Source organism: Pectinophora gossypiella, chromosome 19 (genome assembly GCF_024362695.1).
Source record: "Pectinophora gossypiella chromosome 19, ilPecGoss1.1, whole genome shotgun sequence".
Lineage (NCBI taxonomy): Eukaryota > Metazoa > Arthropoda > Insecta > Lepidoptera > Gelechiidae > Pectinophora > Pectinophora gossypiella.
Window position 1 is genome coordinate 1039047 of NC_065422.1, and position 27332 is coordinate 1066378.

At 39.8% G+C, this 27332-nt stretch overlaps 1 protein-coding gene across 2 annotated transcripts in view; it reads left to right on the top strand.

Moving 5' to 3' along the window:
• The first annotated feature begins 13828 nt into the window (after positions 1 to 13828).
• Positions 13829 to 27332, top strand: part of LOC126375462 (uncharacterized) — a 289848-nt gene continuing 276344 nt past the window's right edge. For both annotated transcript variants that reach the window (XM_050022391.1, XM_050022392.1), the window contains exon 1: positions 13829 to 14179. The gene's annotated coding sequence lies outside the window, so the exon portion shown is untranslated. The remainder of the gene's footprint in view (positions 14180 to 27332) is intronic.

The following is a 27332-nucleotide window of genomic DNA, read 5'->3' on the forward strand; positions in this document are numbered from 1 at the left end:
GAAAAGTGTAATAATAAGTGTGACATTTTGTCACGTTTTTCTATGATGTCACAAATTGTTTTTTCAACAAATTCCATAGTAATTTCATGTTTTGACTTTTAATAAAGAATAACCGATTTGACTAGTTAGAAATTACCCTATTATCAGGGACGATGGATTGATCACCTGTCATCATAGGTATTGTTAGGGCACCGGCCGTGAATTCCTTTCAAAAACTCCTTTGATTCGCGGCAAAAATCCCACCACCCCAAGCCACGAAAAAGAAATAAAAAAAGTTAACTCGATTGCCGCCATCGCACGTTTCTGTTTTTAAATAACGAAAAAAGTCTTTAATAATTCAACTTGTGCTGTTTAAACTTAGGGTGGTATTAATAAACTATAGTCCGGCAATCTCGTGCGCGACCCTCCTGCGGGGCGACAGACGGTGGCGGGGACGGGGTAGCTAAGATGTCAGCGGGTAGCAGGTGGTGTAGCGGGGAAGGGAAACGCGTGCATCTGCGCGTCAAGTACGGCAGTCTCGGCCGCGCAGCCGAAGCGGCAACACGTGCTTGATAATCTGTACTACTTTGAGGGCGACGCACACGAGATTAATATCTGAGGATGAGTGAGGCGATCTCAAGACAACTTAAGGAGGTTGTACATAAATAATTAATGAGCAAAACACGGAGAAATCAAAGAGAAGTGACGAAGAATATCAAACGGAGAGTGAAAATGAAAGCGATATGGAAATTGATTTATAATAAAACAATCTATTAATATTTTAGTTTTCCGAATAATTGGTCGTCAAGCATAATAATAAAAATAAAAAAAAAAATAGTTCTATCTTTTTATTCACTCCTACATATATTACGTCACAAGTAAGTACAACTTATTGCAAGATTTATCCTGGCACACTTCTCTACGTGTGCAGCCGTGTTCTAGAATGTCAAGATGATGACGCGCTACCCCGTCCCCGCCACCGTCTGTCGCCCCGCAGGAGGGTCGCGCACGAGATTGCCGGACTATAATCTCAGCTTCGAGACTGCCCTCAAGATCATGTCAATGTGACAGTTCTTATATAAAAACAGGGACTTGAGCATGATCTTGAGGGTAGTCTCAGCTGAGAGTAGTTTATTAATACCTCCCTACATCTGAAAGTGCACTAGCAGTATCCAGACTACGCCGGAGTCAGAAGAAACCCAATTCAACACTCCTGTTAGTAATCCTGTAAGTACCTCTCCTCTTGGTCGGTGTTATGTATGGATGGACAAGTCTATTTTTCAGATTCAAAAAATACAATTAATCGTAGTTATCCAACAGATATTAGGTATTATCACAGAATAGAAAAGTTTTGTATCCAGTGGGTATTACACTTATGAATAATTATTATACATACAATCAACGAGCAAAGGTGCAGTCACTGAGCCCAGAGAATTATTTGTAAACAGTGGTGAAATTATGAACCATTAGTTGTCATAATTATAAAATTTATGTTTTTGTAGGTGTTTTTGGTCTTACAGAAACGACAGGTAACCGCTCGCGTTCGTATCGTTTATTAGTCCAAGCGCTCAATATAATTCGCGCGGCGCGCGGCGCGGTTGTCATGCAGACCCGGCTGGTAACTTAAAATAAATTTAGAAGATATCTCCAGGAATCGGGACCATTACATTCTTCAGTTATCGCTGAACACGTCATGATAACTCGTACTCGTACTGGATTCGAACCTGCGATCTCAAAGTGAGAGTCAGACGTTCTTCCAACTGGGCTACCACGGCTTCTATTACCCAACCTAATCCAAAAGCCTAATTATCAGTTATCATTAACTTTCATTACAATAACTAATACAGCACATAGTCATAATTGGTTCGTATCACACGCTATGTTGGTAATAAATAAGTAAATGTTGAAATATTTCCCAAAACTGAAATTACGGTTATTCAGGTTCATGCGACATAATTTTATGAAACATTCCCGATTTATAGCACAATTTATCCGATAGCAATTTGTCTAGCCATTGTTGCGTGCCAGAATCAAAATATACAGTGGATATTTTTTTGTAATAACTTGTATACATCGTAACGAAAACTTTGAGGGATGATTCAGACCATGATTCTGAATTGATATCAAGTGGAATTTTCCATTGCAAAAGTCTCTCTTTCTCCTTATTTAAGAGCTGCGCTCTTGTCGGTGGAGTAATCGCCTCCATTTTCATTACTCCATAGATAGGGCGTGTAGAAAGGTGGTTACCCCAATCGCCTTCCGTTCCGTAGTACACCGACCAATTTCTCAATCGGTGATGTTCTAGCTAGAACCCTACCAGAATCCATTTCCTCGGCCTCCAACCAGTACTGATACCGCTGCTGCCCGGCATCAAGGGTGCGCTTTTGAAGTAGCGGCGCCTACTCGCTACGTCACAGGATCGTCATAGAACCTAAGTAGCATTTTATAGGTTAACCCGTCCCAGTGAGCTACCCACTACGTTCAAAAGTATGGAACTGAAAATAATTAAAAAAAACACCAACATTTTCATGCATTTTCCGACAGCAAATGTCAACTTAAAATACCAAAATGCTTACTTGAGGGCGACTCGAGTGGAGGAAAAGTCGAGTAATCTTAATATGCGGATGTTAGTGGCCACTGTACCTATATTTAGATTCTGCCACGCAACAATTTCATGAACCGTACCATAAAATGCAGTCTAAAGACATCCAAAGACGCCAAATGGTAGCTTTTTGACGTGACTTATTGTAGATTTGTAGCAAACAGCATTAACTACTTGGCCGGAACCAAATGGTAGCGTAATCCGCGTCTCACACAAGGAAACTCAAAATCCGACATGCGTTCACCACTCTACTAGAAACTAGATAACTTCATATAAAAAAAGCATTCATAAATAGTTTAGGAACGTAGTGATTTTGTCCTCCTGGCTGTTTATTTAAGCATACATGCGTCCAATGTGATAAAAACAAAATAAAACAATATCGTCGTTTTCCCGCTCTAATAATTTGGCAAGTTGGCATTACAGACTGTTTACCTTTGCCGCGTGCGACTAAATAAAAATGACTGAAAACGTCGCAACTTGAGTACTGTCGTATGCGACTGTGCGAGCTAGATTCTATCCAGTCATTAACTAGTTAGTAATTGTAGTTACTTCGAAACTCGAGATTCCCCGTGTGCGACAGGCGTTAGTCTTAACACTATCCTCTTTTGCGCGCACAGTAATTTTAACCTAATGAGCTACTTTCAAGGCTACGTTCCCCAAAAAATATATAGATGGCGCTATTCAGATTAACGTGATAATTACCTATTGTCTCATTGCTCGGGGTACATAATTATTCATAAATATAATCTAAAAAAGGACCTCGGTGGCGCAGCGATAAACGCGCTCGGTCTGCGATAGTTGAAGTTAAGCAACTTTCGCAAAGGCCGGTCATAGGATGGGTGACCACAAAAAAAACGTTTTCATCTCGAGCTCCTCCGTGCTTCGGAAGGCACGTTAAGCCGTTGGTCCCGGCTGCATTAGTAGTCGTTAACAACCACCAATCCGCACTGGGCCCGCGTGGTGGTTTAAGGCCCGATCTCCCTATCCATCCATAGGGAAGGCCCGTGCCCCAGCAGTGGGGACGTTAATGGGCTGATGATGATGATAATCTAAAATAATGGCAGAGGCGTATATAAAAATAAATATTGCTTGATATTTGAATTATGTTGCTGCCAATACAAGCAGTATTGATCTTTATTTTAATCAGAATAATAATGGGCGGAAGATGTGTTGTGCCTGGGTGTGATAACAAGGGTCTTCATTTATACACAAAAACAAAGATAAAAGATGCCCATGTCTGTTTTCCGATTTATGAAATTAGAAGGAATTTTCCGTCGCAAAAGTATAATCAAGGATAATCTCTGCAGGTGGGGATACCTGGTTGATGGTTGCGATGATTGCGAGTGTGGAGTATCACCACAAACTATGGCTCACCTTTTGTGCTGTCCTAAGTGCCCTAACACCTGCACTATTAAAGACCTGTACGAAGCCACTGACAATGCCGTAAGCGTGGCCAATTATTGGTCAGCAAAAATTTTGTTTCGATCGCCATCGACTCGCAAAGAAGAAGAAGAATAAGGAAAATCCACTTGATATCAACACAGTAATAATGTGGTGTGAATCGTCCCCCAAAGTTTTCGTTACGGTGTCACTAACACATATATTACCTACTTGTATGTACTTGTACACTCATGAGCAATATAATGTACCCACTTTAGGACTCTGTCGCACTAACATATTTGACATTTAGTGTGACTTACAGTTCATTTTGTCAAAAAAGTTAATGTGACATGGTACCAAAGTGTATTCATATGCTCGTGACTGTACCTGGTGTAAGTGACATTGTGACGAATCCTGACGCGGATGATTCAGCTCATAATTCAGGCTTAATATCAAGTGGAGCTTCCCATCGCAAGTCACGAAACAATGCATGTGTTCACACAGAATTCCACCGGCGGCGTAGTTTCATACAAATCCGTTTCCGGCCCGCAATCCCGCGTACCGCCTCTGTGTGCATGGTTTTAACCGCAAGCCGACGCGACCCGCATCCCAAGAGCCATCATCATCTCCTCAGCTTTATCCTATTTTTCACAGGGTCCGCTTACCTAACCTGAAGATTTGACAGGTCTGGTTTCTTACAGAAGCGATTGCCTGTCTATGCTTCCAACCTGCTAAGGGAAAATCAGCCCAATACAGGTTACGTCGGTACGTTGAGGAGTTCGGTGGCGCAGCGGTAAACGCGCTCGGTCTGCGATTGTTGAAGTTAAGCAACTTTCGCAAAGGCCGGTCATAGGATGGGTGACCACAAAAAAAAGTATTCATCTCGAGCTCCTCCGTGCTTCGGAAGGCACGTTAAGCCGTTAGTCCCGGCTGCATTAGCAGTCGTTAAGAACTATCAATCCGCACTGGGCCCGCGTGATAGTTTAAGGCCCGATCTCCCTATCCATCCATAGGGAAGGCCCGTGCCCCAGCAGTGGGGACGTTAATGGGCTGATGATGATGATGATGACAGGTTACGTCACATACCTCCGAAAATGCGTTTCTCGGGAATGTGGACCTCACGATGTTTATCCCGAGAGCCAACGCTAAACGTAATTTACACGGCCCTCCCAAAATGTAGATTTCAGCAAATTTATGCCTTTGTCTCGCTAAGCCGGCCAGTCAACAAAGGAAGGCTATTGCCACTTGTAATTGCCCTTCAGACGTGGCTTTTGCTGCAGACAAGCAACCATCAAACTGTTAACTGTTGGCAATTTCGAAAAAGGAACGTCACGTGACTTTTTAAGAGAAAAACGTTTTGGCGGGCGTTCCGTCTGGGACTACGAAAAAAAAAACAAGTGAAGACGATTATTGTCGAGAGAAGCGAAAAACTGAAAGACTAGTTGCTGTATTCTTTTGTATTACTTTACTGTCATCATCAGCCCATTAACGTCCCCACTGCTGGGGCACGGGCCTTCCCTATGGATGGATAGGGAGATCGGGCCTTAAACCATCATGCGGGCCCAGTGCGGATTGATGGTTATTAACGAGTGCTAATGCAGCCGGGACTAACGGCTTAACGTGCCTTCCGAAGCACGGAGGAGCTCGAGATGAAAACTTTTTTTTTTGTGGTCACCCATCCTATGACCGGCCTTTGCGAAAGTTGCGCTACTTCAACAATCGCAGATCGAGCGCGTTAACCGCTGCGCCACCGAGCTCTTCACACATAATTTGTAGTAATAATATTTGGTTTCCATAATAAGAGTGATATTTGTGCTACTGTTAATTTACTGATTAAAACTGGGTATGTTACTAATATTTACGTTTTATTGTTGAGTTTGCTAACATAACTTTCAGTAGCTATACAGGAACATGCCTTGCCGTGGTAGCCCAGTTGAATCAAAAAAAAAATCTGACTCGGACGAGACTTGAACCTGCAGCTCTTGTCAAGTCGGGACCAAAGAATAAAAAATAATACTACGTATAGGACCCCCGCCGCCGAACCCCAGCCGTGGAACCGTGGTAGCCCAGTTGGTAGAACGCTCGCCACTCGCTTTCAAGTCGCAGGTTCGAATCCAGCATAGGCCTAAACCAATGATTGTCGAACTTATTTTCGAATTCATGTTTGGATCATAAATTATTATCACGTGCTTAGCGGTGAAGGAAAACATTGTGAGGAAACCCACATTCGCGAGAATTGCATTTCAGAGGTAAGTATATGACCTAACCTGTATTGGGATGGTTTTCCCTTCGCGGGTTGAGAGGTCGGACGGGCAGTCGCTTCTGTAAAAAACCGGACCTGGCAAATCTTCAGCACACAGAGCAGAGGTTAGGTAAGCGGACCCTGTGAAAAACGGGATAATTATAGGGAGATGATGAGGTATACAGGAACATACATACTCACCTGTAAATCCTAGTGGGGTGGGTAAAGTCACATGTAAATAAAGTAATTTACAGTAATTGGTGATTGCCCTTATGATAATTCATCATGAAAATCACAATTCCTCCGTCGGTTTTTACGACATGCTCGGGAAGATAATCAGTTGAACGCGTTCTGTGTTTCATTCGTATTAAAAGCGTCAAGTATTTACAGTGGCGAAATAAATTAAACGCCTGATAATAAAATAAGAGCAACGTGCAAATTGTATTTATTGCTATTATTAATTCACAGGCAATCCTTATAATTCATCAGTCTTATTCATACATATTTTATCGCCAACCAACACCTTTGTGTGATATTCATGTATCAAAACGATTCGTGATAGTGTACTCTCGCTGTATGGAAATAAGTAAGCATGATTCAGGATTAACCTGCTTCAGGAAGAGGATAATACGGATTGGGATTGAAAGGTTGTATAACGCTTCGATTATTTCTGTTGGGTAGTTAGAAAATATTAATACCTTTACTAATACCATAGAATAAGGAATAATACTACATATAGAACGGCAACTCTCCGCTACCCGACAGCGTCTGAGCTAGGTTTACGTCAGACGTGACACACGCAGATGCGCGTGTACGATAACGTCAATGTGTAGTGTCTGTGTAAAACGAGGTTTTTTGTATGAAGTGTCCGGGCTGTGTTAATACATTATTCTAATAATAGGTATTATACTATGTATATCTTATTCTATAGCTTCTGTGTTTAACTTTATCGAACAACAAAGTAGAATGCGTTATTTTCCCGGACATGTAGGTACTTTAGTAAAATCCAACAGTGATTAGTTTTTTTTTTTAATAAGATGAACCAATTATGGGCTTGTGATTCGACCCAGCCTACCCCATTCAGGCCCAGGGGTGTAACTTTACGCTGGTTTTGTGTTCCCAATTCGGCATAGAAGAATCCACACTTTATTATAAAAGCGAAAGTAAAGCGAAAGTCTGTCTGTCACCTTTTCACGCTTAAACCGCTTAATTGATTTGGATGAAATTTGCTATGGAGATAGTTTGAGACTTAGGGGAGACCATAAAATAGTTTTTATCCCGGATACAACCCGCTAAGAGGATGGAAAAAACGTGACGACGAAATCTTCGCGGGCAAGTCGCACGCGAATGGAAAGTAGATGGTAATAATTGTACAATATATACTTAAACATATTGAATATTGAATTTTAGTCTGTTAGAGATAAAATACGCGTCTAAATAAATACTAAATAATGTGTAATACAATATTTCCATTGTTGTTTAAAGCCCCTTAAATGTAGGGATTCTGTTTAATTAGTGAAGGTAAAGTTGTAAGGGGCTTAAAGGTTCACGCATACATCAGCGTGAGCCCGGTGGACCCCTAATTAGTCAGTGCAAAGCCGTTGAATGACTGTTGCCACCTTAACACCGCCATTTTGAATAGAATAGCCACAAAATGGCGGCGGGTCTGTTTACCCGCGCTTTTTAATTGTTACTGTCTCTTGCGATTTCTCCTACGCTGGATGGGGAGCGTAAAAAATATTAACATAGCATCACGCCTGCATCTCTAAAGGGGTAGGCAGAGGTGTTTAGCAACCACTACTTGCAACTAGTCACGTCAAAACGGAGCGAGCCTATTGCAACGTGATATAAATTTACCTATGATTCAAACATGACTTCAAAACTCATTAAGTCGAATTCAGTGGTTTAGAGCCCGAACCAGGATTCGAACCCGTGACACTAGGATGTAAGTCACGCGATATCCGAACAGCGCTATCACGGATTCTATCGTTCTATACGGAGTAATCAGAAATCAGAATCATACTCAACGTAATTATCATGGATAAACTTGCTGAAGGTCAATGTAACATTTTTGAATTTACGTCCTTTCGCAAGGTGTTATCTATGGCTGAGGAGAAGAACAGCAACACATCTTTATGCCGGTCGACATACGTCAGGAGTGCAATATAAATAAATTTAGTAAATCTTTATTTAAACATCTTATGAAAAAGATCTCTTAGCTTTAAGTTAACTGTAAGTATTTTAAGACATAATAACTAAGCGAACTCCACTCCCACAGACAAACCGAGGAATTGGTTTTGTGGGGTTTTAGTGTAACAAAATTTTCTGTATTTTTTTATGAAAAATAAATATTTTACTTACTTACTTACTTTCAATCAATGAGGGTACATTACAAGTTATTTAATAACTAGAGGAACACATTCAATACCAGTTATTTTAAACATTATAAGTAATAAGCTTTTTTACATAGAAAGTAAGCTTCACATGAGCTTTAAATTTATTTTCTGACAAATTTAAAATATTATCTAGTATTTTATTGTAAAAACGTATACATAACCCCAAAAAAGATGAATTTAATTTACTTAATCTAGAATTTTGAATAGCAATTTTATTTTTATTCCTTGTATTGTAAGTATGCCTTTCCTTAGTATTACCGATCCTTTATTTTATGGTTGTGTATAATACTTAGGGGATATTTATTTTGTATTTGAACAACGTCTTTCGTGTCAAGTGAACTAGTACGTTGATTTTTTTCCTTTTGTTACAAAATTTTCCTACACCCAAAGGTTGTCTGGAAGAAATTTCTGCATAACCAATAAGGCCACCTGTTGTGTCTCTTTGTTCTGATTTTTTAGTATTATTTTTATGATTTTGGTTTGTTTCTCTTCTTTTTTTTGTTAATGATTTTGGATCTTGATTTTCTTTTTGTTTTGTTTTTTTCTTTTTTTGATTTCCGTGTGGTTCCTGTCCTGTGTTGAATGTAATGTACCTGTCTGTCTGTCTGTGTCTGTGTGGTCCGGGAGTAATTAATGTTTCTTTCTTTCATTTTTTTTCTTTCTTTTTTCTGTATCCGTTGTTTTTATTTCTATATTTTGTATCCTTTGCGCTCAATAAAGTGTTTAATTATTTGTTTATCTAATAATTGCTGCTTAGCAATAAGGCCGCCAGATTGTACTGTATCTATCATCATCTGTGTTAATTTGTTTTGTATGTTGTGTGCAATAAAGTATATTTGATTTGATTTGATTTGATTTATCTACTTTAAAATGGATGATTACAAAATGACCGCTGTAGGCAAACTTTGCTAGACACAGCGACGTCTATAGCCTGGTTAGTTGATAGGCGAGTCAATTAGTAAATTGCCAAAGTAATAAACTTGTAGCACACTCGATGCGTACAAAGAGTTCTATTTTATAATAAACTAAACTCTACTCCATAATACCTGTAATATTAAGTCAAGCGGGTTAAAATGGCCACATCGAAGCAATTCATTGCAATTTTACATTTGCGCATATAAAAGTCAGTGCGCAATGCAGACAATGTAAAATTCCGAATTCCATTGCTTATAGTGAAAACTACGTTAGCACCTTTTTGAAAAATCACATTCTGATGTGATTTCCTTCAATAAAACCTTTTGTTGTCACAGGTTCGAATCCAGCACAGGCCTAAACCAAATGAATGTGGAAATTGTTTTCCAATTCATGTTTAGATCATACGTGGCTTTCACTATAAGGTGAGGATATTCTTTCAGCTTTCTAACTAACATACCTACATAAATTGCCATTTATGTATGTATATCATCATCATCATCAGCCCATTAACGTCCCCACTGCTGGGGCACGGGCCTTCCCTATGGATGGGTAGGGAGATCGGGCCTTAAACCATCACGCGGGCCCAGTGCGGATTGATGGTTATTAACGACTGCTAATGCAGCCGGGACCAACGGCTTAACGTGCCTTAAGCACGGAGGAGCTCGAGATGAAAACTTTTTTTTTTGTGGTCACCCATCCAATGACCGGCCTTTGCGAAAGTTGCTTTACTTCAACAATCGCAGAACGAGCGCGTTAACCGCTACGCCACCGAGCTCCTCGTGCGCCACCGAGCTCCTCCTTATGTATGTTATGACAATTTTTTCGCTCCCTATTACATAAAACTTAACAGAGCAGACGATGAGTGGGTGTTTATACCACACAATACACCTTTGCCTACCCATTTGGAGATACAAGCATGATGCTGTTATGTTCGTATAAATTTAATGAGAATTAACAAAAGATAAAAACATTGTTTGAGGTTTACGCGGTCTCATATCCCTGCTTTAAACGCGGTAAGAACCCGTTATTATGTGTTTGAAAAGATAAGTACATCAAAATATGAATTGGAGGCAAAAAAGACGTGACGAACTAATACTCTTAGTGAGTTGACTTCAAGTAGTTTGTGCCTCTGCCCACCCTTTAAGAGGTTACGGGCGTGAATTTATGTATATATAGGTAACACGGTAGTTGGCAATCTCCGTGACGTAGAGGTCAACCGTTAATTGATCATTTTGACGCTTGCAATTACTGTTATTGATTAAATTGATTTATTAAGGCCTTAATGGAACAATTGTGCGGCCACAATAGGAACAAGGGTATGGTAGAGTAGTGAGTAATGGAAACTACCATACATACACGCTCGTGATACTAACTGGAGTGGGCAGAGAGACAATACTAGAACACATAGGTACAGAAGACAGAATAGGTAGGGACAGAAGACATAGGTACGATCATGGTATAAGAAGACCAGGGAGTTTAAAATGGCCGCATCCAAGCAATTCATGTAAGATAGCAATATTGCAATTTGACATTTGCGCATATGAAAGTAAGTGCGCAATGCAAACAAATGTCAAAAAGCAATATTTTTTTGTCTGGCGTCATGCGACTTGCAATAATGTAGAGGATAAAAGTTGCTTTCTTAGATTAATTGCTTCGATGTGGCTATTTTAACCCCCCAGGTATGCTCAAAAGTGACAGCTAACATTTCAATGTTTGCCCAGCTGACATTATCCCACACAGTGTTGCCATTTTGTAAAAAATAAATTACCCACGACCAAAGCTTTTTATATTTACTTTGCAAGGAAATTTTGAACTTTTAGTAAAAGATTACCAGCAAAGATTAGATTAACAGCCTCCGTGGTCTAGTGGTTAGAGCGTTAGTCTCACGATCTGGAGGTCCGAGTTCGATTTCCGATGGGGACATTGTCGAAATCACTTTGTGAGACCGTCCTTTGTAAGGACTTTTCAGGCTTGAATCACCTGATTGTCCGAAAAAGTAAGATGATTCCGTGCTTCGGAGGGCACGTTAAGCCGTTGGTCCCGGCTGTTAGCCGTAAAAAACACCTCCACCAACCCGCATTGAAGCAGCGTGGTGGAGTATGCTCCATACTCCCTCCGGTCGATTGAGGGAAGGCCCGTGCCCCAGCAGTGGGGACGTTAATGGGCTGGTGATGATGTGATACTTTAATTCGTCATTATTATCATGACGTAGGTATATAAACTACATTTGAATAATGTAATTCTTTGCAAAGGATGGCAACATGGTGGAATAAAAAATATGTTTTGAACCGATTGCCGTACAAATTACCTCTTATCGTGCAATGAAAAGTTGCCTGGAAGAAATTCCTGTTTAGCAATATGGCCACCTATTGTACTCCTTCTATCCTACTTGTTTACTGTCCTTTTCTTGTGTGATTGCGCAATAAAGAATTTGTAGAATTACCCAAATAGAACTTCAAATAATCCCGCGTCCTGTCTTGGCTCTTGTTTTCCTTTCCAGCAAGAAGTTAGCAAGCATTTTTTTGTTTCAGGTCCTTCTAAAGTTTAAAAACAAATTCAACAAAGTGGCATTGCAGATAACACGTATCTTAGCCATTGCCTACGAGACTTGTTAGGGTTGCGTATCCAAAGGGTAAAAACGGAACCCTACTACTAAGGCTTCACTGTCGGGCCCAGTGCGAATTGATGGTTATTTACGATTGCTAATGCAGCCGGGACCAACGGCTTAACGTGCCTTCCGAAGCACGGAATTAAAGTATATTTTTCTACAATTCCTTATTAGTCAAAAAATCTCTTTTAACTTACAGACAGTAACATACTTATCTTCTTTGTATCAGTTGCTAAACTTTAATATGTTAAGCACGAATTTAACTAAACCTACTTAATTTGGGTACATTTACACCAAGTACCTATTATTGAAGGCGGACTTTTTAATTATGGTTTAGTTTAAGTGTTAATTGTACATAATTTATTTTATTTCGAGTTTTTATTTGTTTTACTTTTATTTAATTTTATTTTTGTTTTTTTTTTATATTTTTGTTCTGTAAGTAACTGTTTTGTTTATGGTGTAAATAAAGTTTAAAAAAAGGAAATAAAATATACTTAAGTATTAATAAGGACAATACAATAATTATTTGTTTATTTTCAAAAAAATATTGAACTTCATTTTTGTTATTTATGATTCAAGCTTGATACTTATACCATTATCAAACACTAGACGACGGGGGTTCTAGAAGATTAAGGAAAAAATTAAAAAATTAGTTAAGTCATCATCAATTTAAGAGCCACGCTCTTGTCGGTGCAGCATTTTCCATGCTACTTTTTTAGGGAAAAATATCTAGTTAGGTACCTCTAATAATTTAATTCTAAATAAGTAAAGAAAGTAAAACGTGTTTAGTCCAGTATACACCATGTCATTTATTTTAAGTTAATATACCTGTTATTTTCTTATCCACCGAAAACGAAATGGCTGGGTAAAAATCCACAGACATAAAATTTATAGAACACGTCAATTTTAGGTAGAAATTTAAAAAAAACTCCCAAAATTGTATATAGGCTAATAACCCGACAGAATTAAGTTGAAAGCACACGTTAAACGGGTTGCGTACCTATCAGCGAGATGACTATTTTATTCGCCCGGGTTAATCATTCTTTTAAAAATTAACAGTTGTCATGTCAATCGTCCGTCCCTTTTCTTTTCGGCGGGTAAGAAAATGACGGGTATAACTAAATCAAATTAGGAGGTGTCTGCAAGAATCGGGCAATTACCTCTATCTATCTACTCCTAAATATTACGTGCGTTTTAAATATTTGAGATAAAAATACAATTTATATTTATCAGCTGCCGATTTCAAGTTCACCGCCTTACAAAAGACCGGCTAACTGGAACAATTCGGTAGGTACTTAAAAAACTTAGCAACAAAAAAAGGTACGCAGGTATCCCCCACCGTGCCCCCGCATTCCCCTCTCTAGCAACTGTGAAGTTGGTGACGACCGCTTATTGCACTCCATTTATAGCCAACTTCATACTATTGCGAACTGCTGAACGGTCTACCGTGACTTGAACAAAAAACAATCCTTTATTGGCTTTAAAAACCAGTTTGAAACACGAACTGAGCTAAAATTTCGCTAATCGGACCAAAACAAAGCGTAATAACAAAGTAATTTAATGTTAAAACAATTCTAAAGAAAGTTTTAAGACCATTGTTTATAGTTATCGTGATGGTAACCTCGCCGGTTTCGGAAGTGCAACAGAGTTCGTAGCGCGTGGCCGGGAGCGTGGCGTATTTCAATTTAGCAGGGTAATACTCGCTTGACAACTTAGCAGTCAGTCGAAAGATCTTGCGCATGGATGTCGCGTCGCGAGTTTTTCGCCCCGAAAACTTTATTGAATCGAAATCAAACGAAAATCACTTGTAAATGAATTTGAAAGGGGAAATATTATCGAAAAAGTGTGTTATTTCTGTGTCGTAGTGTCGTTTTGTGGATGTTGTTAAGTGTATCGAAGTGCATTCTTTGGTGATTCATCTCGTTCAAAGAAAATCTGTTTGTGTCATAGTTGTAGATGTATTGGCTATAAAAATTATGTGTAGTGACGAAAGAATTCTGTGAACTTCTTTTTTGGATCCCATGCAACGGTGTAAAATGAGGAGCCTCTAGCGTAAGGTAAGTTTTACTTTTTTTTCTAGTTACGGGCCGCTACTTTCATGTTATTTTGTTTAGCAGCTTGTTGTAGTATCCATTGTAAAGTAAATTGAGTATTGAAAACGTACACTCGGTATGCTTGTTCATTCTTATTCGCTCCAGATTAACGCTGCACCTAATACTTCCTACTAAGTAGGTATAATTATGTTTGTTTGTGCTTCCTATTACTAATGGACGGTATCTCAACACTTATAGGTATTTGCTACTTGGTAGGTACCTACTATAAATAGGTACTTTCAGTATGTCACAGTAGAATAATGTGTCTATTTACAAAGGTGTATTGTATAGGTAGTTACCTATTTTTAACTAGGTACATAGGTAGAGGAGTAGGTAGGTAGATAAGTTCAAAAATAAACCTTAATTGTTTTCACAGATGGCATATTGTGCCCAATAGTGTGGGATATCGGTATAAAAGCGTTTTGTTATTTATTGTAACATTATTAATACCCACTTACCTATGACATATTAGGTACCTGTTACAATGGGCACCTAAGATGGGTGGAAAGACCATCTGGATAGCTACCTATGACGGGGATTGCCAAATCTCTTTGAATACGGTACGGAAGAGTGAACTTCTACCTACCCAAAATCTGGCTCGGCATAGGTCTTCTTCTATCGTATGGGTTGTGAGGTGATTACTGACCCCCTCATCCCTGGTGTCAGGTTTATTATTGAGCCGCCATAGGCCCCTGACATGACTCATGTAAGGACTACGTACTTATATCAGTAAGAAGTAACCGGGACCAACGGCTTAACGTGCCTTCCGAAGCATGGATCATGTTTACTAAGACGAAAGGTCACCGACATAGCACTTCTAATGATCATAGCCAATGGTTCTATTGATTGTCCGGAACTTTTGTCTAAATTGCATTTACGCGCAAATATTCGTAGTTTGAGGCAACGTCCTATTTTATGGGCACCTTTTGCGAGACGAGAACTAACTATAGGCATAATACCTACTTGATACGATCTATTGACAGTTTTAACAGCTTACCACCTGAGTACGATCTAGACTTGTTTTGTTCTAAAGTATCTATGATGCGACAAAAAATTGCGAAAACTTTCTTTGAGACACAAGTGACTTATCAGCCCTAGTTTGAGAACGTCAAATGTTTGTATCTACCTTACTTAACCTGCTTTAACCTACCTACTTACTTTTGATTTTTATAATTGTAAAAGGGTAAATAACTTAGCCACTATTAGGTGGAGACTTGTAATTAGCCTTTATTTATTGTCTGGTTATTATGTTAGAAAATGTATATGGATGGCCGTAAGTCTTCCTCAAAATAAATAAATAAATAAATGTTACTTTCGGCATAGGTACGAATGAGGGACCTCCAGGCTAAGTTCCAAAAAAAAGATGGCGCTGTAGAGATTTAACGTGCTAATTCCCAATTTTCTCAGTACTCGGGTACCTACGTTATTATTCAAATAGATATACCTACAATGTAATGGCAGAAGCATTATAAAAATAATTGTTGCCTGATATTTGGATCACATTATGTACCTACCTATAGAATTATGTTGCTAACCTACCTACTTATATAGCTTCTCTTTATTTTGATCAGAATAATAATGGGGTGGAAGATGTAGGTACCTGATTGTGCCTGGGTGTAATAAAAAGGTCATCATTTATACCCAAAACAAAGATAAAAGATGCGTAATACCTAATAGGCAGCTAGGTATGTCTGTTATCCATGAAATTTTATTTATCTCAGGACGTCCACCACCGCCTTATGATCATTTCGACGAACATCCGTCTTGCTTTTTTGTAATTGTATTCTCGTGAACCATACATAATCATGTAAGGTCACGAATTATGAAACATTCTAATCACATATTCTAACATCGTGGGTTTTTTACCATATATTCAGACAGCTATGGGCACGTTGTTCATTTGTGGGTATTTTGCCCCATAGGTATTCATATAACTATGACACATTTCAGTTTTGGAATGTGAATTCAGAATTCAGATAATTCGTGACCTTACATGATTATGTATGGTTCACGACATGTATTGTGAAAATGTGATTGATTTTATGATGTTATTGTCTTGTTTTTGTGTGTGGCGCCCTTTTATAATAAACTATATAACTCCCGGCAAACTTCTTGAGCATCGAGTGTCGTAGTGGGGGAAAGTTCGCGTACGTACACTTCCGTGCAAAAAAAATGAACTTTTGATTATTTTCTTAACTTCATTAAAAAAAAAACAATTATTAAGTATATTATTTAATTATGTAAATAAAACTAAACTTATCTATATTATTATAGTTTATTAAAACTTATATTATATTATTATACTTAATAAAAAACTAATCGTCAGGTAAGTATGATATTCCTTCCATGAGATTGAAACCAGCAATACCAGAGCTAGTGCTAGGTTTTGGATCTGTAGACATAGACCTCGTGCTAGTAACTAATTCTTAAACTTAAAAAAATGAGCAATAACAAAAAAATCTAATAAAAGAGCAATAACAAAAACGTGACAGTTTCACTGCACGCAAGTGTATTCGGGAGTCAAAGGGACGAAGACAGAGTGCGCGGGGGAAGTTTCGACTGATCTACCAATAGCCGGTCGATGCGGTATTCACCCGCCCCCGCGCCCCGTACCGCACCACCAAAGAGATCTAAAATTCGGTTGTGCGCAGTCAAGGTCGATGCTCAAGAAGTTTGCCGGGACCTATACCTATTTCTATTCTATTCTAAATTCGAAGGAAAATCTTTACAGCGCCATCTATATTGTTTTTGAGGAACGTAGCCTGGAAAGTCCGTCATTGCCATTCTATAGGTAGGTTCTAATTAAAAAAAAACAAAAATATTTATTACCCGACTGCCAAATAGTTAAATAAACAGAAACTTATTTTGAATACAAATTTACTGAATATAATTTATAAATGTTGATGGAAAGCATCGCAGGCGGGGACCACCTTGACCGCCACCAACGAAAATTCTGCTAAATGGTGCACAACCGAAATGACTATAAATAAGCCTCTGTTGGTCCCCGCCTGCGATGCTTTCCATCAACATTTATAAATTATATTCAGTAAATTTGTATTCAAAATAAGTTTCTGTTTATTTAACTATCGATTACGAACACATATTGTAGTGTATTTTAATATAGGTATTGTTTAAACGGTATTACATAATTAGTTTTTAGCATTTGATTGATCAATATTATTGTGTGGCTTGTTTTACTCTTTTTTTATTTTAGTGTGCAGTCGGGTATTTTGTTTTTAAAAAAATTGGCTTACATAGTCAGCGCTCTTTGAACGTCAAAAATTAAATTACATTATTTAACTTGCTGAAAAACTACTACCACATCGGAATCTGTAACGCTGAGGGAAAGACGTGCCAGAAAACCTTCCAACACAGGGCCCTAGTCCTACTGTTTCATGGTTTCCTTTCTTTTTTTTTAAATCCAGTGTAAAATGGCTTATTCTAGCCTAGCCTTCAATTTTATCCAGATTTATGATATTGTGGTATATTGTTATTGTTACGTATAATTGGTTACGATAGGGTTGGGATACCTAAAAGTTGAATACTTAATAAATAATAAGTTAAGAAACCACCAACCCGCAGTGGAGCAGCGTGGTGGAGTATGCTCCATACCCCCTCCGGTTGATTGAGGGGAGGCCTGTGCCCAGCAGTGGGACGTATATAGGCAGTTTATGAAGTTAAGAAAGAACAAAAGGTCTACTTATCTACCTATCTTTGTCTTTTTTATTATTTATTTTTAGGTATTTTAGGTACTTAGTAATATTCTTTGTTCTGTACCAAGGGTTCGTCATATTATCATATCCAACATTTGGATAGTAACATACCTGTTACACCTACATCAATGTCATAAATTATCTATGGCAAAAAGTAGCTGGAAGTTGTCTTCTGATTACATGTGGCTCTGTCCACCCCATTAGGGTTGCGGTGCGTGAATTAATGATGTGAGATACCTATAATGGATGATCAAAAGAGCTATAAATCCTTTGATCGCACGTATTTTCGTCCTGCTCCCGCGGCATGGCAAGCGCATCGCGCGCGGCGCGATTTACACCGAGAGCTTCGACCAATAGCCATACGACGTTTATCGGCGTAGACAGTGTTCGCAGAAACCCTATCGGTCGTAACTCTCGATAAAATTCGCGGCGCGCGGTACAGTTGCCGTGCCGTGAGGGCTGTTTTGTTATTTCTTCTTTTTTTATTTGCAATAAAATGTTGATATTGTTTTTTGAACAAAAGGGAATAGATACGTATTAGGTACCTACTCGATAATAAAATTGTCGAAATGGCCCGTAAAACATAGAAAGGATTTACTGTTGACATCACACGGTTTGTTTTTTTTTACATTAAAATTGCTAATAGGCACCCCGGTATTTGTCCCCGGGCATCTAAAAAGGACTTTCGGTCTTACGACCCTAACGCGAAATAATTATTTATGAAGTAAGGTAGAAAATCTTGAAAACGGTACATTTGTCTTATCTCCTAAACCGTTAATAATCGCTAAATGTAGAGGGTGTTTCTGGTAGCAATGAGCCCCTTTACTTATATCATTTTTCGTTTTGAACGTGAACCTTTGGGCCACCCTGTATTATGGCGGCATTAATCTAGGAATCTAGTATGAAATGGATTGTTTTTGTGGAAAAGTCTGTTTTTGATCCGACTTAATCTGGAATTCCTCATGCGTGCCAAATAGTTATAACTCATATTGGTAAAAGAAACGGTTTTGATGTATTTTTCATGTTGATAAATATGTTAAGTTTTCGTTGCGTGTCCTTTGTTTACTTCGTAACTATTCTTGGCGATCGAAGGTTTGTTTTTGTTAGAGTTCAACCATATGAAAGGCAAAGGTACTAAGCCATACAGCCTCATATTTCATGTATTTTTTTTTTTCAAATATTTAATATCATTTATTTCTGATCTATCGTGGCTGACTTTGCAAACTGTATCTGCTATTTTTTGCTAAAATGATTTGTGTCTTAACCAACGGCTTAACGTGCTTTAAGAAAGCACGGGTTATCTTACGTTCGGACAATCAGCATGGAATGTCCAAATTAGGGATCAAAATGGTAATTTTGTGATATGTCCCCACCGAGATTCGAACCCAAGGAAGCCAACGCTCAACCACTGGACCACAGAGGCGGTCAAGTTTTTATGGAAAAATACTGTCCTGTGACGTCTACTCATTGTTACTGCATAAATAAAATTCGATAAGTTGTAATTATTTGCTCGGATAATTAATTACAACGAAATCAATCCCGTGGCTTGTTCGTCTTGTAAATTCAACACCAATTAGAATATCGATATTTTCTAATCAATTTTGTAAAAGTAATCAAACTTTCATCTTTAATATTAAGATGTAATTATCTAAAGGAGTTAAGATAACATAATGGCTTCGTTACATTTTATAAATTATAACTAAATATTGGATATGGAGGAGCTCGGTGGCGCAGCGGTTAACACGCTCGGTCTGCGATTGTTGAAGTTAAGTAACTTTCGCAAAGGCCGGTCATAGGATGGATGACCACAAAAAAAAGTTTTCATCTCGAGCTCCTCCGTGCTTCGGAAGGCACGTTAAGCCGTTGGTCCCGGCTGCATTAGCAGTCGTGAATAACCACCAATTCGCACTGGGCCCGCGTGGTGGTTTAAGGCCCGATCTCCCTATCCATCCATAGGGAAGGCCCGTGCCCAAGCAGTGGGGACGTTAATGGGCTGGTGATGATGAAATAAATATTATCTTTGCCTTATAGTGAACATACTACATAAACTCACGCCTATTTCCCACCGGGGTAAGCAAAAACTATGGAATTCCATTTGCTTCAATATTAACATATTTCTCTTGCTTCCTACATTATCAATCGTTTCATACACGCACGCCGGTTCAGAAAACGACAGAATGTGATTTTTTTAAAAAGCACTTACGAAGTAGGTATAAGGCGACGATATTAAGATGCGCACGAGGCTCTAATTAAGAGAATTATTTTGTAAACGGTTTTATTTAGCTCAACCTTACGGTATTTGTTTCTTTGAGTCAAAATTAGAAATTGAAATTTAAGTACCTTCCTGTTGTCAGATTGATTATTTCTTCGTATTCGATATTTTTTTTGTAAAAATACTATTTAATTATTAACCAGGAAAAAAATTGGTTCTGGCAAATTGAATTTGTCCAAGACTTCAAATTGTGTAGGTAAGGTACCCGCTGTGCCATTTCCTTAACTTTGAAATCACATTACGTCCTACCTGAACAGGAAAACGTATCTTTACAAAAGTAAAAACATTACCCTCGTTTTGGCTGTAGTTAGGTAAGAAACAGGTTTTAGGCGTGACACTTCCAACCGAATTTTGGTAAGCCGTGGTAGCCCAGTTGGTAGAACGCTTGCCTCTCACTTTGAGGTTGTAGGTTCGAATCCAGCACAGGCCTCAACCGATGCCATTTTAACCCCTCTGATGTATATGCGACGGTGCGATCGCACCGCTCGCACCGTCCTAGGGCTGCTACTGATCTTAATTAAAAAAATAAGGATTTCAAGGTCAAAAGCTTCATTATTAGTCAGAATAACAATGAGACGGATTTCTTTGGCGCCACCATTGTCTATCGACACCCGATACGGCTATTGTTTATAAAACACACCCTATACTCATCTCGTAACTACAGAGGAAATATCTCGAAGAAAGATTATCATTTGTAATCCTTTGTTAAACCGTTCTTTGTTAAAGCTTGACCGATGTTTTTTGATACCGACCACGCCAGCTTGGTCGACGATTCTCCCCGATACCGACCCCGCCGGCGTGGTCGACGATTTCCCTCATTCAGCGCTTATCGCTATCGACCCACTAGGGTCGATTAATTCTTTCAAATATTTTTCCTCTCAGACGACGCCCTGAGCCGAGGTTCGCGCCCAACTGGGCACCCTCAGGCCTGTTGTCTTAAACGTTGTACCGGTTGGGAGCCTTCAGCGCTCCCCATTTGTCCGGCCAAGTAGTTAATGCCATCTGCGGCAAATCTACAATAAGTCACGTCAAAAAAAAAAAAAAAGGTCGACGATTTACCTCATTCAGCGCTTATCGCTAACTGACTCTCACGTCATGCTGAAATGCGTGGGAGTTGCAGCACATAGGGCACAAATCCTACTGTGAGGCGGCTTCTGAGCTTCTAGAAGGAGCTAGGTTGGCAAGTCTAGCAAAAACTTTATCATCATCAGCCCATTAACGTCCCCACTGCTGGGACACGGGCCTTCCCTATGGATGGATAGGGTGATCGGGCCTTAAACCATCACGCGGGCCCAGTGCGGATTGGTGGTTATTAACGACTGTTAATGCAGCCGGGACCAACGGCTTAACTTGGCTTCCGAAGCACGGAGGAGCTCGAGATGAAAACTTTTTTTTGTGGTCACCCATGCTATGACCGGCCTTTGCGAAAGTTGCTTAACTTCAACAATCGCAGACCGAGCGCGTTTACCGCTGCGCCACCGAGCTCCTCATTACACGCATAATGGGCCATCCATGTGTTTAAATGTGGAAAATAGATCCCACTACCATACCATATCGGCCCACTAGGGTCGATGAATTCTTTCAAATATAATCGTCTCAGATGACACCATAACCGTCGCGCGCAACTAGGCACCCTCAGGACTGTTGTCTTAAATTTTGTACCAGGTAAGAGCCCTCGGCGCTCCCTATTTGTCCGGCCAAGTAGTTAATGCCATTTGCGCTGAATCTGCATTAAGTCACGTCAAAAAAAACCGATGTATTTGGCAGTACCTCCAAATAATAAGTCACATCAAAAGAACGATGTATTTGCCAGCGTCTCCAAGATCCTGATTTTGTAGTCAGAAAGTACTAAGTAGGTACCTAATGCTTCTGCGCTGGACTAGGAATAAAAATCATAAACCGCTTTCAGCTGCTTACCTTCCTTTGCATATCGGAAAATCCGACAGAGGGATTGTGTTCCTTCTAACATGTTTTTGAAACAGGTTTGTTATTCTATCGATCTTAGGACTTCTTTTTAGAGTTGGTGACGAGTGGGTGTGTATATCGTAATGTATAAGATGTGTACCTCTGCCTACCCTTTTAGAGATACACGTGTGATACTATACCATGTAGGACTTCATATGAAAACTAACTGCAACTTGTCTACTGATTATTTCTGAATCTGACCTCTCCAGGAATTGCGAAAGTGAAATTAAATTCAAAAATATCTTTATTCAGTAGGTAACATAGTTACACTTTGAATCGTCAATTTTTACATAACGACCGTCTCATCCGACTAAAACTACTGCAGCTTCTCACAACCTGTATAGCCGGGGAAAAGAAGCTGCAAGAAAAACCTCGGCACAGGGCCCTGGACGTTCTTTAATAAAAATAAACAAAATATTTTTATAAAATTGAGTAATTTAGCTGCCTAAAATCAGTTCTCAGACAGTTAATCTTTTGTGAGTATAAGTAACCATGCTATGGTACCATGCCGCATTAACTTTTTTGACAAATTGATCTGTACGTATACCCAATGTCAAATATGTTAATGTGACAGGGTTCTTAACTGTACCTTTGACTGTAGAACCTTATATGTATGTACCTCTTCCTAATTCACTTAACCCTTGTGTCGTCCTAAAAGCATCTTTGTTTCTTTAGTAAGTAGTATTACTTATCAGACTGTCCCTCCCTAAGTAAATTACTAGACATTTCTAGGCTTTGTCTGCTAGTCTAAAGCCTAAATGGATCGATGATTACAATAGATTTAATTACATTTATTCAAGCCCGTGACCCTAACGGGGTGGGCAGAGCTACAAGTAATCGGAAGACAACATTTTTTCTTTAATGAGCTGTGCCTCAGAAGACTATTTTTTAAGAATCAATCACATCTAACTTTTAAGCCTCGCTTGATTTAATGGTACAGCACCTTTTTTGTTTTTTTTTTTTATATTGGCCATGTATGTTGACCCAATTATGCCTGATGGTAAACATAGAGAAGCCCTAATTGCAGTAGCAACTGAAAAGCAACGCAAGTTAGTTGCGACTACCATATTAGTTTACTAGTCCTCTTGAGATAAAGGAAAAGCAAAAATGTTACATGCTCCGATCTGATAAAATTCAGGACACATAGCCATAGTGGATCTAAGCGATTAATTACGCACAAACACCATTATTAATATAACATCCTCGATCTGGAGGATTAAAAAAGACACATCGAAGCAATTCATCTAAAAAAACATTTGTTTGCATTGCGCACTTACTTTTGTATGTGCAAATGTCAAATTGCAATATTCTGATTTTTAGATGAATTGCTTTGATGTGGTCTTTTAACCCCCCTGGTCACATTACAAACCAAATGAACCAAAACCAAGTCCTAGGTCAGATATGAGGAACCAAATTGACCGCCAAGAAATGCTGCAGCTGAATAGCTAAAATAATTGATCCTCGGGAACCTGTGTCCGTATAACGACATATCTAGTAAGTAAGCAGCTGAACGCGATTTACACTTTTATTTGCTGAAGTCCAGCTTAGATGCAAACTCTGGGTAATCGATACAATCAAATAAACATATTTACTAAGTGGTTTAGGCACCAAACAAATGTAGTTACAGGCGTAAAATCTCAGGCCACAGAACATACTACGTACTTTTCGTAGAACTTTTTCTAATTAACGCGACAAAACAAAACCAACTCACTTTGAACATTGTAACATGTGCCTAACCCAGCCTACCCTCAGGAAAGGAATGTACGCAAAAGGGAACTGGGACAAAGTTGTATATTATGTACAAATACTGCCTGCCAAAGTTGGGAATGATGTGTAAACAAAATTTATGAGGACACGACACATCTGACACATTTGCCAGTGTGGCCTCAGGCGATGTTGCTTTAAGTGTAGACCAGTGGATCCCTTCTCTTTTCCAAGGACCATTGGGACTATTTTCTTTAATTTATTAAAGTCGTGATAGCACCAGTTGAGGCAACTTATGACTTACATCGTAAAGTCACGGGCAAGAATCTTGGGTGGGGTTCTGCACAACTGAATACGAATTTGAATTTGAATTCATGTTTGTTTCACGTGACGGGAAACATCGTGAGGAAACTCCAGAAATGCGTGTTTGAAGGTCTGAATAGCAACTCAGATCTTTCAAAGTACCCCTCGTGGTCGTGCTGAGATTCGCATCTACGACCTCACAGTGAGAGTCAAGCGTCTTCCAACTGAGCTACTACGGCTCCCAAGCAGTTGTCCCAATAATCCTTAATTTGGAACTTACTTGGAATATTTGAGCAGAAACCGTTTTCTCCCAAGAGATTCCAAGTTTCATTTGATTCTTACTTCCATCACGTTTCTTATGCGCGAGTAATCTTGACCTTGCCCTCGCTAATCTCTCCAAACTCGTCTTCGAAACTTGATTGCTTTTAACTTAGGGATTTTGACAAGTCTTGGCGAGAGATCTGACGTTTCCGTACTATCTGTAATTCTGTAGAACTGCCAAGGGCCAAGAGTGAGTCGACAGAGAGAAAGGTGACGGTAGTCGCGGAAGCGGTGGCGAGAGCGGTGTGATGAGATATTAGCTCACGACTACATTTTAATTGGGGTAATCAGACGTACATCCACAATTGAGTACCCACACCTCACCGAGCTTTCTGTTAGATCAATGTGATAGGTAGTTGAAAACAATACCGGTACACATAATATGCTTTACACTCGACTTAAGTAGTATTAAGCAACGGTTCGCGCGCTGCCTTCTCGATTCGTCTGAAACTATTTTCGGATGGTGGAGGAGGGGGAAGAGGTAAACCTAGCTCAGACGCTGGTGGGGAGCGGAGAGTTGCCGTTCTATACGTGGTATTATTCCTTATTCTACACCCCAACCAAGGGGGTGAAGTCGGCGCCCGATACGAATTGATTCGGGGTGGAGAGTTACCGTTCTTTGATTTATTGTTGACTTTTTATCAAAAGTGGCTGCAAGTTGTTTTGTGATTACGTATAGATTGCATTATTTTGTCGCCCCCGCTGCCTCCTATGGCGGAGTGACAGCCTAACCGGTTGAGGGGCGGACTTCCAAACTTGTGGAGTACGTTGTACGTAGGAGTAACAAGCGACCGTAGATTTCAACAACTAAAACTTCGACGTGTTTGTAGATAAAACTTCATTACTTAAAGCGTATTTAAGTCGTGTAATCCTTAAGGAAATGGGATTGTTTACGTTCCAAATCTCTAGCTTATGCTGTTTGATGGAGGTCCTCAGTGGAATTACTTGGGTTGATAAAGAGGCTTTTTTAAGAGCTGACTTTTACGATTTTACGCGGCAATCTGAGGGCACGTGAGTGCCCCCGCCAAGACGAGCAAAGCGAAGCGCAAGGGCAAGGCACTACGTACGTTTTCTTGAATCGTTCCGTCGATATATTGAATCCTCATAACTCTGGTTTGGATTATACTAGATAAACCAAATTCTCAGGATATATAGTCAGCAGTGGACTTATCAAAGATATAAAGTTGCAAACGCATCGCAACACAACCACCGTCGGTGTCTTTATACATTTTGGTCATGAGACCATGGTGGCGTCAGCGTCGTGTTCTAGTGAGATATTGCCCTAAAGTAACTTATACATCAATGTCCCTAAGGATATAGACACCTATTAGTGACGAACTTACTTACCAAGGACGGACTTCATGGTGTACTTACCGGTATAAGTCCACACGGAAAACTCAGGCGGAAATATTTAAAGTACACTTAGATATGACCTCAGAAACCTCTTAAAAATTTCAGCTGACACATTTCCTTTGCATGTTCCAAAAATGTCTCGTGAATTTCCGCATCACCCCAAAATTAAGTCAAGTTGCCCTGGCAAGGGACTGGCTATCGACACTTAAGCACGCGCGTCCTAAGAGCTACTTAAGTGGAGAACTCGGCGAGACGAACGCCGAAAATGATGAACGATGCTTTGTTGGGAGTCCTTGTAATTAACCCGGGTCCATTTATAGATTATGTTGCCTGGTGGGTTAAGGGCCAGACGACGGAAAGTCAGTGGTATGAATTTTGGTCACCTCTTCAGGACCGGGGAGTAAAGCGAAAACATATTCGTTCAGTGATTTCAACTGCTCAAAATAAGGCGTTTAAAAAAAAATGTAACGCCTCCTGCTCGCGAGGAGTGGGTATACTATACACCTCTAGAGGGTGGGAGGGTTCGGGGGGAAGGGGCTAGTCGCTGGGACTGTAACTTGGAACCTGACAGAGGGCAGCAGTAACTGTCAATAACTATTTAGAGGCGGAGGACAGGAGTCCTAGTGCGGCTTTGAGATGAGACTACTCTGGGCGCCATCCCGCGTCAGACAGAGTACTGCGGGGCGTAAGGCAAGAAGGAAATCACTGCCCTATATTTCCCTAAAAAAGTAGCCTTAAATTCGTGATGAATAATGTTAGAATCTAGCCAACACGTTAATATGCAATGCAAGTTAATATGTTATGTTAAGTTAATCTTTTACCTAAACTGGTATGAAATATTATTAAGCGCTCTGCCCGCCCCCATGGGGAATACGGGCGTGACTATATTATGAAAGAGATGACAGATCTCAAATGAGTATTAATATTCCGTCAATCATCTGTCTGAAATGTCTCAACCCAACTCCCAACCTTTCAGCCACCTACGCCATACGGTGTGTGGGCATGATAATGGCATATTGTAGTATTTACATCATCATCATCATCAGCCGTATGACGCCCACTGCTGGGCATAGGCCTCCCCCAAGGATCTCCACGACGATCGGTCCTGCGCTGCCCGCATCCAGCGGCTTCCCGCAAAAAAAAGCTGAAGCAAAGCTGAAATGGCAGTGGGCAGGACACATAGCGAGGAGAACCGATGGCCGATGGGGCGGAAAGGTTCTGGAGTGGCGACCACGTGTCGGACGACGCTCAGTGGGTAGGCCCGCTACAAGGTGGACCGACGATCTGGTGAAGGTATTTACATAATTAAACGAAAATTAAGCAGAGGCATCCATCATCCATGGTCTAGTGGTTAGAGCGTTGGGCTCATGATCCGGATGTCCTGGGTTCGATTCCCGGTGGGGATATAGTCGAAATAACGCGTTTAAAATGTTTCGTAAGGATATCTGATTGTACGAAAAAGATTCCGGGCTTCAGAAAGCACGTT